This window comes from Fukomys damarensis, unplaced genomic scaffold (genome assembly GCF_012274545.1).
Source record: "Fukomys damarensis isolate Sample0158 unplaced genomic scaffold, DMR_v1.0_HiC HiC_scaffold_6, whole genome shotgun sequence".
In the NCBI taxonomy this organism is placed as follows: domain Eukaryota; kingdom Metazoa; phylum Chordata; class Mammalia; order Rodentia; family Bathyergidae; genus Fukomys; species Fukomys damarensis.
Window position 1 is genome coordinate 26,311,975 of NW_022900918.1, and position 13,756 is coordinate 26,325,730.

The 13,756-nt window shown below is 38.2% G+C and overlaps 1 protein-coding gene and 1 pseudogene across 7 annotated transcripts in view; one reads left to right on the forward strand and one right to left on the reverse strand.

Moving 5' to 3' along the window:
• Gpc5 (glypican 5) overlaps nt 1–13,756 on the forward strand; it is a 1,306,099-nt gene that overhangs the window by 74,699 nt on the left and 1,217,644 nt on the right. The gene's annotated exons all lie outside the window — the stretch shown is intronic.
• Nucleotides 12,242–13,364, reverse strand: LOC104866754 (annotated as a pseudogene).

A 13,756-nucleotide genomic window follows, 5' to 3' on the forward strand; every position in this document is an offset into this window, starting at 1 on the left:
CATTTTCTCTTTACTTTTATATATTTTATGGGGAAATAAAAGAACTTTAATTTTTAAAATAGTAAAAATATCTTTAAGGATGGAAACATGCAAAGTTAAAAAAAAACCTTCTAAAATTGGAAAACAGGTTACCCAAATTGGGAAATCACCGTTGAATAAAAAGTATTCAATGCTTGCTTTAAGTTAGGTATTTTGTGGACATAGTGACATAATTTGCCCTTCTCCTCCCCTTCAGGGGCTGCATTCGGAAAGTTGCTCTATAATCGCTAAACACTGCTTTGATCTATGCTTGCTGCTCAAAATGTGGTCTGCAGTTCAGCAAAAAGAGCTACCTAAGAAATCTGTAGAAAAGCAAAATCACAAGCTCTGCCAGACCCTCTGCCTCAGAGTTCTCAGTTTAACGGCATCACCAGGAGAATCATCCATTCCCAACAGTGCTTGAAAACCGCAGCTCTTGGTAGTGATGCAGTCTTAAATTTGAATTTAATTTTTTTTCCCAATAACTTTGTATGCTTTTTCGTTACCTCTGCACACACCTAGATATACTTTTCTGTATATTATTTTTCATAATTTCATTTCTCACATCAGAACAGAGAGGATTTTAAAACAAATGAAATAATAATAATAAATATCTAAGTATTGTGATCTTTTTTCCTCTTCTTCCAACTAATATCCTGTTATGATCAGTTTCAGTTTCTCACTGTAAATAGTTACTTGGGTAACTAAGATTGTAGCACCAATTCTACTTCTCCCTCTTGTGAGACTAACCGCTAGATTCATTGTAATTCCCATCCATAATGAATTTCTACTTCATAATGAATTGGTCTTTACCAATTGCAGTAGTAATTTTCCCATTGCTTGGACCAAAAAACCTCACACCCAAAACTTACAAGAAGAGAGCTTTATCTGGCTCACTTTCTCAAATGTTCAGTCCAAAGTTAGCTGTCTTTAAGGCAGAAGCAGTATGGAAAAGATCTTGGTGAAGGATAGCTGCTTATCCATGGCAGTCAGGAAACAAAGGGCGAGCAGGACAGCCAGGGTCAGGAACATGTCGACCCAGGCCAAAGTCCTGGTAACTCACTTCTGCCTAGGCCCTGTTTCTTCACAGCACATTCAGTTATGAACGCCAAGGGGTGAATCCTCCATGACCAGTTACTCTCTAAACGTATGAGAATTTGGGAGGGTGATTTAGATCTAAACCATGATACTGATGAATCACTTCTTTAGAACTGAACCCTTCCATTTAGGATTTGCCAAACTGCTTCTTAAACAGACACTAACCTCCTTTTCTCCCTCCCTGAACCTTTTAAATATATTTGAGTAAAACTTAAAGTAGCAAAAATACTTCACACTGTGTTAAACCCATTGGATTCCTCTTAGGGATCTTTACAGAAACCTTCAATAATATTCTGTAGTCAGCAGCAAGATCAGTAATTTTAAGATGAATTTTGATGCCAGCTTTTGCCAGGTCAAGGGAGATGAAAACGATGAGAGGTGTCTTGGACTAAAAGATGATTCAGAGATTTTCTTGTATGCTGCTGGACTGATTTTCTGTGTCAAGGGTGTAAATCTAAAATAAAGAGTCTATTGATATGGGTGGAAGTTTGAAGACTGTATCAGGTTTATTTGAGAAATAATATTGGAATTGAACTTTGATTCTGGTTTTGATATCTTAGCACTGCCACGGAACAACTTACTTTTGAGATAAGTTTAATCCTTAACATACCATTTGGAAATCCATTACCTTTACTTTTCCTTTACATGTCAGATATTTTCAAGGGACAAAGTCTTAATACTCTTTCAGTCTTTGTTGCCTATCCTCCTTTTTATCTGTCAACATTACACTACCAAATAATATCATAAGAAACTATTTGCCCAGCAACTATCCTTTCTGAATTCTAACAGTGAGTATTGAGAGAGGTTTCTGTGGGGATACTTAAAATATAGCTAAGGAGATAGAGGTATAAAAAAATAAACAAGATAGCACGTTTGAAGGAAATGCTAATTCTACTGTAAGCTTTGGAGGGAAGGAGGGGAGAGGAAATATATTGTTACATTAATGAAAGAATATGACCCAGAGAGTACGCAATGGTATCTTGGTTCATGCATGTTTTTGTTTGTGAACAATTTGGTTTACAAACAAAAGCATTTGGCAACATTTTGTTTTTGTTTGCAAACTACATCAGGCGACAGATACTGTTGTGGCCACTGTTCCTGCACAAACACAAATGTGGCCATCTTTACTGAAACTGTGTAATAAATTAAGTTTGTGAACAGAGACAGTGCTCGTTGTGGGGGAAATGGATCAGTTGCTCCAAGTTTTCATATTTCTAATGTGGTAATAGTCATGATGACTTTTCAAGAGGAAGCATCTTCCTGGAATGAGTTTTATATAAAGCAGAGATTCTTTCTTTTCTTATTTAAGAGTCTTGAACATATTACTTAGTATATTTTGAGTATCCCTTATACGAAAGGCTTGTGGCAAGAGGAGTTTTAGATTTTTAAAATTTTTTTTCCGATTTTATAATATCAGCACATATAAAATGCAGTATCTTGGATATTATACTGAAGTATAAACATGAAATTCCTTTATTTTTAATATATGCTTTATAAATTCAGCCTGAAGTTACTTTTATACAATATTTTTTTTTTTGTTTTTGTTTGTTTGCTTGTTTTGCTTTTTGATACAGGGTTTCACTATGCAGTTGAGACTGACCTGGAACTCACTATGCAGCCCAGGCTGGTCTCAAACTCACAGCGATCCTCCTGCCTCAGCCTCCTGAGTGCTGGGATTATAGGCGTGCACCACCACACCCAGCTATACAATATTTTCAATATTTATTTGTTTTGACTGCAACCTGTTATATGAGGTCAGGTATAGAATTGGCATTCATAAAGTTCCAGACCTTTAAGCATTTTAGATTTCAGATTTTTAGATTTAAGGATGCTCAACTTGTACTATGTTAAATTCTCACTTGATAGACTAATATTCTTATTAGTTCTCTTCATAATACCAAAAAGCATCATTTTCTAGGAGTGATTGTAAGAGTGAAATAGTTCCCTCAGAGAAGTAGGAATAACTTGAGTTGTGTCTTAGAAAGATAGAAACAATTGACACAGAATGAAGTCTAAGTTGTGTTGAATAAATGGACAGATAGGTGGGTTAATACATATGGCTAAGTTAGACCCAGCTAAATTCTTTGTACTTAATTAAAACATTTGAATAATGAGAATTCATAAAAACCATTTGTATCTTTTTATATGCTACCTCAACTTTTACTTTGTGCATGTTAAATGAGTCTAGTGTTTATCCTAATTTCAGACAAAGTGAATTTCAAGCCAAAACTGATTATAAGAGGCAAAAGTGTCACCACATATTGGTTAAGGGAACAATTCAACAGAAAGAGATAATAGTTATAAACATTTGCACCAAATACAGACACACCCAACTTCACATGAAAAATCAGGTATACACCAATACAGTTGTAATGGGTGATCTCAATACCCCATTATCATTAATGGACACATCAACTAGATATGAAATAAAGAAATAGTGTCAAACTAAGCCTTTCAACAAATGGACTTAATAGATATCTACAGAGTATTCTACCCAACAACAGAATACATATTATTCTCAGCAGCACATAAGACTTTCTCAAGTATAGGCCATACCAGCCCATAGGGTGTTTTTAAGTAAATGCAGAAGAACTGAAATTATTTCATGCACATTTTTGGATCATAGTGCTGTGAACCAAGAAATCAATGGCAAATGTAAAAATACATGAAAACTCAGTAATACACTCTTGAATAATTAAGTATGAGGAAAACTATAAGGTTCAGAGCAGAAATTAATGAAATTGAGACAAAATGCAGATCCCTGGTAATTAGTTTGAGAACCTGTACTTTAATAAGATGGAATATTCAGAAGAAATGGATAAATTGTTAGATGCATATAAACTACGAAAGCTGAACCAAGAAGATGTAAAAATCCAGTGTCATTCAATAAAATTGAAGAAATAATAAACTCCAACTAAAAAAGTGAAAATCCTGATGAATTCAATGCTGACTTCTACAAGGACTTTAGAGAAGATCTGATGCCGATCTCCTCAGACTCAAGAAATCAGGAGGGAGGCAATACTCCCCAAGTCATTCCTGGAAGTGAGCACTACTCTTATTCCAAATCTAGAAAAGGGCCTAGATGAAAAAGAGAACTACAGGCCAATGTCTTTAATGAACATAGATGCAAAAATCCTCAATTAGACCCTGGAACTTAGAATGCAGCAAATCATAAAAAAGATTACACGTTATGAGCAAGTAGGATCCATCTCCAGGATGCTGGGATGGTTCAACATACATAAATCAATAAATTTAATACACTATATTAACAGAAGCAAAGTCAAAAATCATATGATCCTAGTAATGCATAAAAAATTTGACAAAATCTAACAGCCCTTGCAGTTAAAAATCTTGAAGAAAATAGGAATAGAGGGTCTTTATCACAATCTGATAAATGCCACCTATGACAAACCAATGACCAACAACATACTAAATGGAAAGAAGCTTTCCTTGTAGAATCAGGAACAAGACAAGGATGTCTATCACCACTCCTGGTCAATCGAGTTCCAGAACTATTAGAGCAATTAGACAAAAGAAAGAGGATCTGGATAGGAGAAGTTAAATTATCAGTATTTGCAGATGACATGAGCCTTTACATAGAAGACCCCCAGACTCTTCTTAAACATTCCTAGAATTGATAATCAAATTCAGTATCACAGGAGGATACAGAGCCAGCAGTCAGAAATCAGTTCCTGTATGCCAATAACAAACTCACCAAAAGAGAAATTAGGGAAACAGTGCCTTTCACAATTGCATAAAAAAGAATGAAATACTTAGAAATTAATAAGTAAAAGACCTCTCCAATGAAAACTATATTACTCTGAAAAAGGAGATCAAACAGGTGATCAGAAAATTGGAAAGATAGCCTCTGTTTCTGGATAGGCATTACTAGTACAGTCTAACTGGCTAACAATCTAAAACCACTAAATAGATTTAATGCAGTCCCAATCAAAATACCAATAGCATCCCTCATAGAACTAGAGAAAGCAATCCTAAAATTCAAACAGAATTTCTAGGTCTTCCAAAGAGACCCAGAAAAGCAAATGCAATTCTAGGCAACAATGGTAAGGCAAGGATATCACAGTCCTGGGCTTCAAGTTAAACTGAAAATCCACAGTGATAAAACAATATTGGTAACAAACAAAAACAGCCTTGTGGATCAGTTGGACAGTATAGAGGATTCAGATAAAACTCCAGGCACACTCAGCTATGTTAACTTTGACAAATTGGCCAAATGCTTTCACTGGAGGAAAGATAGCCTCTTTCTTTCCTCATTGAGCTTATTGGTACATTTTAGATATTCAGTACAGTTGCATTCATCATTGGGATCTTGTACCTTTACATGACAGGTCTTGGTTCTCAGTTTTCCCCATACCCCTGCCCTCCCTTCACCCCCTCTGCCCTTCCTAATTTACAAATACTTTATTTCCATTTTTTCATTTTCTCATTTTTTCTTTTCCTTTGTTTCCTTTCCCCTGCCCTTCCCACTTTCTCTACACCTTTAGCCCTTTTCTTCCTATTTCACATTGTCAATTATACCATTAGGATCTTATGTACCATTACAGTTTTTCACACCAGAGAACTTATTTGGTATTTATACATGTGTGACATTTATTTCACTTGGGAGTATGTCCTCAATATGTATCCATTTTGCTATGAATGATTCTAATTTCTCATTCTTTATGTCTGAGTAGTATTCCATTTTATAGAAAAACCACATCTTTATCCAGTGATAGCCTCTTTAACAAATGGTGCTGGGAAAACTGGCTATCTTAGGCTGCCTAAGATCGAACTAGTCCCATCTCTCCTACCATGAAATAAAATAAATGAAAATGAAAATGGACCAAATATTTAAGTGTTAAAACAGAAACACTTAATCTGCTGTATTACCAAATAGGTAAAACTCTCAAAGACATTGGTATAGACAAAGACTTTCTGAACAGAACCCTGATTGCACAAGAAATAATACCAAGAGCCAACAAATGGGAGTATATAAGACTTAAAAACTTCTGCCCAGCAAGGGACACCACCAACAGAGTGAAGAGACAACCTACAGAGTGGGAAACAGATTTTGCTCACTACTCCCAGCAAAGGACTAATATCTAGAATATATAAAGAACTTAAAAAAATTAGATCCCCCAAATTTAAAGACCTAATTATAAAAATGGACATATGAAATGAATAGATACTTCTCAGATGAAGTAGTACAAACAGCCAATACATACATGAAAAGATGTTCAACGTTACTGATCATTTGACGAGAATGAAAACAACACAGATTCCAAGTCTGTCTAGAAAGAATGGCTTCCATCTAAATCAAACAGTAACAAATGCTGGAGAAGGGAACTCTTCTTCATTGTTGGCAGGAGTGTAAACTGGTACAACCACTAGGAAAATCAGTATGGAAATTACTCAAAAAGCTAAAATTAGAAATTCCATTTGAGCTGGGGATGTAGCTCAGTGGCACTGTGCCTGCCTGGCACATGTAAGGTTCTGAGTTCGATCCCCAGCACTGAAAAAAAAATTCCATTTTACCCAGCTATTCCCCTTCTAGGTATCTCCCCAGAAGAGTTAAAGACATCTTTCCACAGTGCTGCATACATACCCATGTTTATAGCAGCACAATTCATAATAGCTAAATCTTGGAAGCAACCTATATGTCCATCAACAGATGAATGAATAAAGAAAATGTATACACAATACAGTACTACTCTGCCATTAAGAAGGATGAACATGAATCATTTATAGGAAAATGGATTCATCTTGAGACCATAATGTTAAAGTGAAGTAAATCAGACAAGCTTAAATATTGCATGGTTTCTTTTGTATATAAAAAAGTGCAAAATAAAGACAAGAGAAAAAAAGAGAGAACTAAGTTACTGTAATTCAGCATGGACAATGTATCTAAAAGTGTATCTTCGTTTAGGATAATTATTGTGTTTTATATGCATTTTGGCCTGTACTTATAAATAAATGAATCTGACGCTGGCAAAAAAGGTGGAGGAAGTGGAGGGAAAGGGTAAAGAAGAATCGAGATCCATTATGTACGTATACTAATACAGTCAGTGACATCATTATGTATTGCAAACATATACTAATAAAAATTAAAAAAATTAAAAAAGTAAGTGTTTACGTCAGAGACGCTTCTGTGCAATCTAATTGCTCTGGGAAAACAGAAATATAGTTACAAATACAAAAATACTTGCAATTACTGTTATCAATTTAATTTTCTCTGAATAGAGAAATAGAAAAATTAGGAGCATGGGTGGGAAGGAGATTTATGTTGCACTGTTCATTGGGATGATTTTTTTACTCCATAAGCAGATGTGGAGTAGGATGTTTGCTTGGCGTTGCCTCAAGTTTTGTTATTTTGTTTTTATTTAGCTTCTCATTCTTCCCAGGACTTAGACCTTAGGTTCAATAACTTAGCTTGGGTAAGTGCTAGTTCAACAAGATGGTAAACTAATTACAAGTAAATGTTCACTGACTTTTGGTGTTCATATGCAATTTGCATGTTAAATCAGGGCTCCAATTCCTTAGCACTGTAAGAATAAATATATCCATTTGAAGAACAAATGAGAGCAAAAATAACTTATTTTATGTTCAATGTCCAGCCAAGAGAGAAGTAGCTGAATTTTCAAAGGACTTTGGTTCAAGGAAAGCAGCCCCAAAACTTTTTCCTTTGCTACCTCTCCTGGCTTCTTCTGTTCACTATACAAATTCATCAGATTTTGGTGCTTACACTTGCTATCTCCCTTCAGCCTTTCATCTTTTTTGTTTAAACACAAGTGTGAATTTATACTGTCCTTCTGAAAATCCTGCTTTTTTCCATTTATTTACTAGTCATTTCCCAGAGGCATTTCAAATTTGAAAATGAAAATCAGGTTCTACTTTTGGTGACTACCCAAGCCTGTTTCTCTTTTTCTAAGGTAGAAACCTCTGTGCTTAATTTAAATTCTACTACTCCCTAACAGCCAGACAATCCTGAAATGCTATTAGTTGTAGCTCCCAATAATCTTTCAGCCTGTGGCCACAGCTTAAATTGAACCATTAGCATTATTCTCCAGGGTAATGCACTACATGTATAACTGGTCCTCCAGCCTCCAGACTTTTCTGACTCCAGTCTGTACTTCACATTCCCATGAACTGTGTTCACACACTCCTGCACCCCCAGAATTAAAACTCTCCTTTAAATTATTCATTGCTTCTTGAGAATTTTTGGAAGAAATCCACATTCCTAGATTTGCTGCACATAATATTGAGCATTTAATCTAGTTTTACACTGTAGAACTGTTGGTCCAGAAACATGACTTGTGCATCAGTCAGTGCTTACTAGAGAACAAGTTTAATGCAAAAAATACAGATAATACTGTATAAGGATTTACAAGATGAGCATGCAGTGGCTGACCACAGAATTAGGTGTGGAAGAGTGCACAAGGACTTCCTGTGTGCTGCAGATCAGAAAGATCCTCAAAGGCCTGGAGCTCACTGGAGTGTCCTATGGGAGTCCGTATGAGGAGGCCAGATGAGGCCAGATGATCTACCACGGAAGGCTGAAGGTTCTGCCTTGGAAGATTGAAGAGTCTGTGCTAGAAGCCCGGAGACAACTTCCAAGGTGAAGGGGAAGACTGGAGCTTCCAAAGAAACAGAAGTGAGCTTTCTTCTGTTTCCCCTTTATACTATTCAGGCTACAAGCCTATTGCTTGGTGCCACTCTCACCTGTGGTGGGTCTTGTGTCCCTTCAGCCACACCCAGAACTATGCTGATGCCATTTAGTTAGGCATTTCTTACTCAAGTTGACACAGATGGTTAACTCTCACAATGTGTCACCTCATTACTTTTTGCCTTTGAATGTAATACCTGAAATAATATTTCATTGAACACTTCCAGCCTTCTCAAATTCTTATCCTTTTATCAGGATTCTATTTAGATATCTCTGTGAGACTTCCCCAGCATATTTGTTTCACTGTATTTGTTTTTGTAACAATTTATCATGGCAGAATTGTGTAAAATAACAAAGACATAGTTTCTTGAAATTGAGGGAGTCAGAAGTCCAACATCGAGGCATCAGTAGCGCTCTACTTTCTTCAGAGACTCTAGGGAAGATGCCATTCCTTGCCCCTTTTGGTGTTTTGTGGTTCTAGGTGATCCTTGGCCTGTGATGCCTTTCTTCATCTCTGTCTCTGTCTTCACGGCTCCTTTGTATTGGTAACTTTGCCTCTTATAATTCATTAATTCATTACATTTGGGATCTCCCTTGGTAATCCAAGATTTTTTATCTCAAGAGCCTTAATTTAATTACAGCTGAAATTGCAAAAGTCTCCTTTCCAAACAAGTTCATTTTCACAGGTTCCAGATAGACATATCTTGTGGGAGGACCACCATTTAACCCATCATACTCAACTCACCCACAGTTCATTAATTTAGCCACTTGATGGCCCTTGAGGATCCTCCATCAATTTTCCTCTGTAATTTCATGGTGCTTGGTTCATGTCTTTATCATTATATTGCATCAAATTTATATGTTTGCTTCATTCTCAGATTCTAGATGAATACTATTTTTTGATGGATACTATTTCATTTATCCTTTCTCATTCTTTGAAAATTAAAACCTCTGACCCATTATCAACATTACTTCCTGGTGATAATTTTTTGTGACTTAAATAACAATAAAGATAATTGTGTTAGCATTCTCTAGAGACACAACCAATATGATAGGCATACATACACATGTATCACCCAGTGATGGAGACCAAGAAATCTCAGATCTGACTACTGAAAGAGAACCAAGAAAGTCACATATAACTACATCTGAGGCCAAGGGCTTGACAATCTCTGGTGGAGGACTAGGGGCTAATCATGTGAATCTTAATCAGAGTCCAGAAACCTAAGGACCTGTAGTGTGAATGTTTGAGAGAAGAGAAGGTAGATGTCTCAACTTAAGCAGAAAGGTTAGTTCACTCTTCCTCCAACACTTTGTCCTTTTCCTCAGGCCCTTGAGGGATTGGATGATTCCTACTCACTGGAGAGGACAGGTGCTTTAGTCAGTCCATCAATTCTCATGTTAATCTCTTTGAAAACATCCTGGCAGATATACCCACATTAATGTTTTCCAACTATCTAGGTATCTCTTGGCCCAGTTAACCTGATACATAAAATTAGCCATCACAGTGATGTTTCCAATATGTTAACTTTTTGGTGACTTTATGTCCTTTCTTCTGAAAATCTTGTCCTTTGAGCTATCTGCTTATTCCATGGATATACCTTATTTCTTATCATTACAATTATCTGTCACTACTGTAAAACTGTCCTATCACCACCACCTGTTTTCCCCTAAGGCTTCTTTTGAGAACTACTGCAATGCTTCTTTGGCCTTATTCTACTTCCTTTTGATTGTTTTTCTCAACCACTCATACATTCATGCCTCTCCTCCCAGTTTTGAATTCTTAACAATCATCATCAGTAGCAGCAGCATTCTCTCTTTTTAATTTGTCATATTGTCTTTGGTTAAAGCAGTCTTCATGAAGTTTTTCCATACTCTATGAGTACAACAGAACATGACTAGAGAAAAACACAAATGGATGTTTGACATTAATAACTAGGTCCCCCCCCAGGAGCCCATAAATAATGCTGTATTTCCCTAATCATCATATTCCCAAATGTTCATTTTTTCCCCTTATTCTCTGTCTTCAGAGCATCAATACCACTTCTACCTTTAGTCTCAGCTCACATCTTTGTTTCCCATTTTACAGAGAATACGAGCCATCCGAGAGGAACTACAGAACTCCTCCCCACCGTCATCCTCCTGCCAGTTTCTACTATAGTCTACTATAATCCACATTGGATTACCTGAAAGTGTCCCCTTTTGTACATAAGATCTACCCCCTCATCTTCTTAAGGAAGTTGCCGTGATTTCTCCCTTTTCTTCCATTATTATGTTTTCTAATATACTTGTAGGCTATTTATATATTAATGACCTCTTACCTCCTCGAGAAACCCTGGTTTTGATTATACTTTCCTTAATTGCCACCCCATTTTTGCCTTCTCTTCCTAGAACAAAAGTCTCTAAAGGCTGCCTGCATTTTCTGTCTACAATTTCTCTCATTCTACTCTTTTTTTTTAATCTCCTGCAATACATTTCCCCTATGTCATCTCAAAGAAGTGCCTTTATTAACATCCCTGAAAATATCAATATTGTTAAATCCAACAACCAATTTTCCATCTTAATTGCCTTTCAACAGCATTTGACGAAGTGATCGCTCCTTATTGAAATTTGCTTTACCTGGCTTCCAGGACACTGGTGGTGTGTGTGTTTTCCTATTTCTTTTTGACAGATAGAACTTTGGTCTCTCTTTTGCTGTTTCTTCCCCATCTCCATCAAAGATAACTCTAAATTATCCAGAGGCTTCCTTTTTAATTCTCTTTTTTCTTTTCATTTGAATTCATTGTTTAAAGTTACCTCACGTAATCTTGTGGCTTTAAAATAAAAACAATCTTGGACTTTTATCCTGAACTTCTGACTAATATATCCAACTGTATGCTTAACATCAGCTTAAATTTCTAGTAGATACCCGAGGACCCAAGATGAGCTCCTGATCTTACTACTCAGATTAGCTTCTTTGAAAGTACTGTCCACCTCACTGGGGTGGAAATTCTAGTCTGGACTCAGGCCTGCTGCCTGCTCTTTCTCATACTGTACCTAATGTGAACGCATGCTGACTACAATCTTAAAGTATCCACAGTCTGGCCACGTTGCATCCCTTCCACAGCTACTAGACCAATCCAAGCCACTGTGTGCTTTTTTAAAAAAACATCTTACATGATGGTGACTGATTTCACTATTTTCTGTGCGTGTCCCTGCCGGATTCTTGACAGTATCAAAGGGGGTCCTGTTTAAGGATCAAATCATGCCATTGATCTGCTCAGAGCCATGCTAAAGGGTGCTGGTGTGACTTGGGAGCGCCTCTCAGCCAGCCAAGCCTCTGTTACTATCCATTCCTTCTCTTCTGCTTTTTTTTTTTTTCTTAGAGAAGTAGCATAGATTTAATCGGTAGCTATGAAATGTCTAGAATAGCAGCAATTATGGACACCCAGAGACTGGGCAGAATCGGTCCCCGAAGGCAACTCAAGGTCCCTGAAGGCTCCCCCGGATGTTAGCTTTTCGCTCAGCGTTAATGCAGCACCTCTCAGAGAGGCCAGAGGCTCTCAGATCTTCCAGTTTCTTCTGGATATCATTAATGCGCTCCTGCAGCTTCAGGGCCCCTCCTCTTCGCGACCCCCGCCCTCCTCGAAGGTGGCAGCCCGGTCCTGCCCCTGCTGTGCTCTCTGAGCCCTGAGAATCTGCTCAGACTCATGCTGGTCCTGTTGCACCTGAACAGGTAGCATGTGCGCTTTTAAAGTCACCGGTTTCAGCCGACTTTTCCACATCTTAGCCTCGGTTTCCATCTTCCTGGCATTTTCCTTTTCCTTTTTGCGCCACTCTCGGTCTGCAACCTCTTGGTTGTGCTTGGCCCGCAAGACGTCTGTCCTGCCTGCTAACCCTGGCCGTTCTCCTCCACTGCCCTCCGGCAGCAATCGCCTTTTTCCCTCTGGATTCTCTCCTGCTCAGCATCACACTGCTCCTTGAACCATCTTTTTCTTGGTGAATGACATCACCATCTGGTTTATCATCTTCTCCTGAGCCCGCAGCTGTGCTCTCTGCTGCTGGTTTTCATCGTTAATGCGCTGATGCTCAGCCTGTGTCTTCAGCCTTTGTTGGTGTCTCTGTTGCAGGTCCCGCAGATCCTCCTCATGGAGCTGCTGCGTGCACGCCAGCGTCTGCTCCTTCTGCTCCCGCTGCTCCTGCTTCTTTTCCATCTGCTCCACAATGCGCCGCCTTCCTCGTGTTCTTTCCTCCCTCCTCTTCCTGTCCAGCTGCCCCTGCCTTAGAATGGATTTCTGCCGCTCCCGTTCCATCATCCGATCCAACCCCTTCTCCTCTGCATTCGTATCTGCTGCTTCTCCAGAATTTGGGTGTCGCGGATGGCCTGGCACTTGGCATTGAGGATGACCTTGTTTAAGTCCTTGAGCTTCCCTTCCTGCTCCATGCACAGCTTGCTGGTTCTCTGCAGGAGGTCCTGGGCCTCCTGCTCCAGGTCACTGAGCTTCTTGTTTTTCCTTCCCATTTCCTTCTTTTTCATGATCTTCTCGTGTGTGGTCAGCACATCCTCGACACCTCCAAAATGGCTCTCGCCCACCTCAGAGTTCATGGCTTTGCTCTGATAGCGAGTTCTATCTCATGCTCTATTAGAAGCAGTAGAAGCGGCACTCAGGATGCACTTTGCTTGATGGCTAGAGACTGAAGCTCAGGACTCAGCACTAGGCCAGCACCCTCTGCCCTCCAGCACTGGCTAAGAAACTTCCCACTTTCTTAATTGGTTTTGAAACTATAATCTTCTGATTCCAAAATTCTTTATTGATTAAGGTCCCCTGTCCCTCATATCTGTTTTTCTGCTAGCATTCATTGCTCTTCTATTCATTTTTCATACACACACACACACACACACACATATGTGTACTAATTAATAATGCATGTGTATATAGATACACATACATGCACACACACACACACACACACATATATATATATATATATATATAT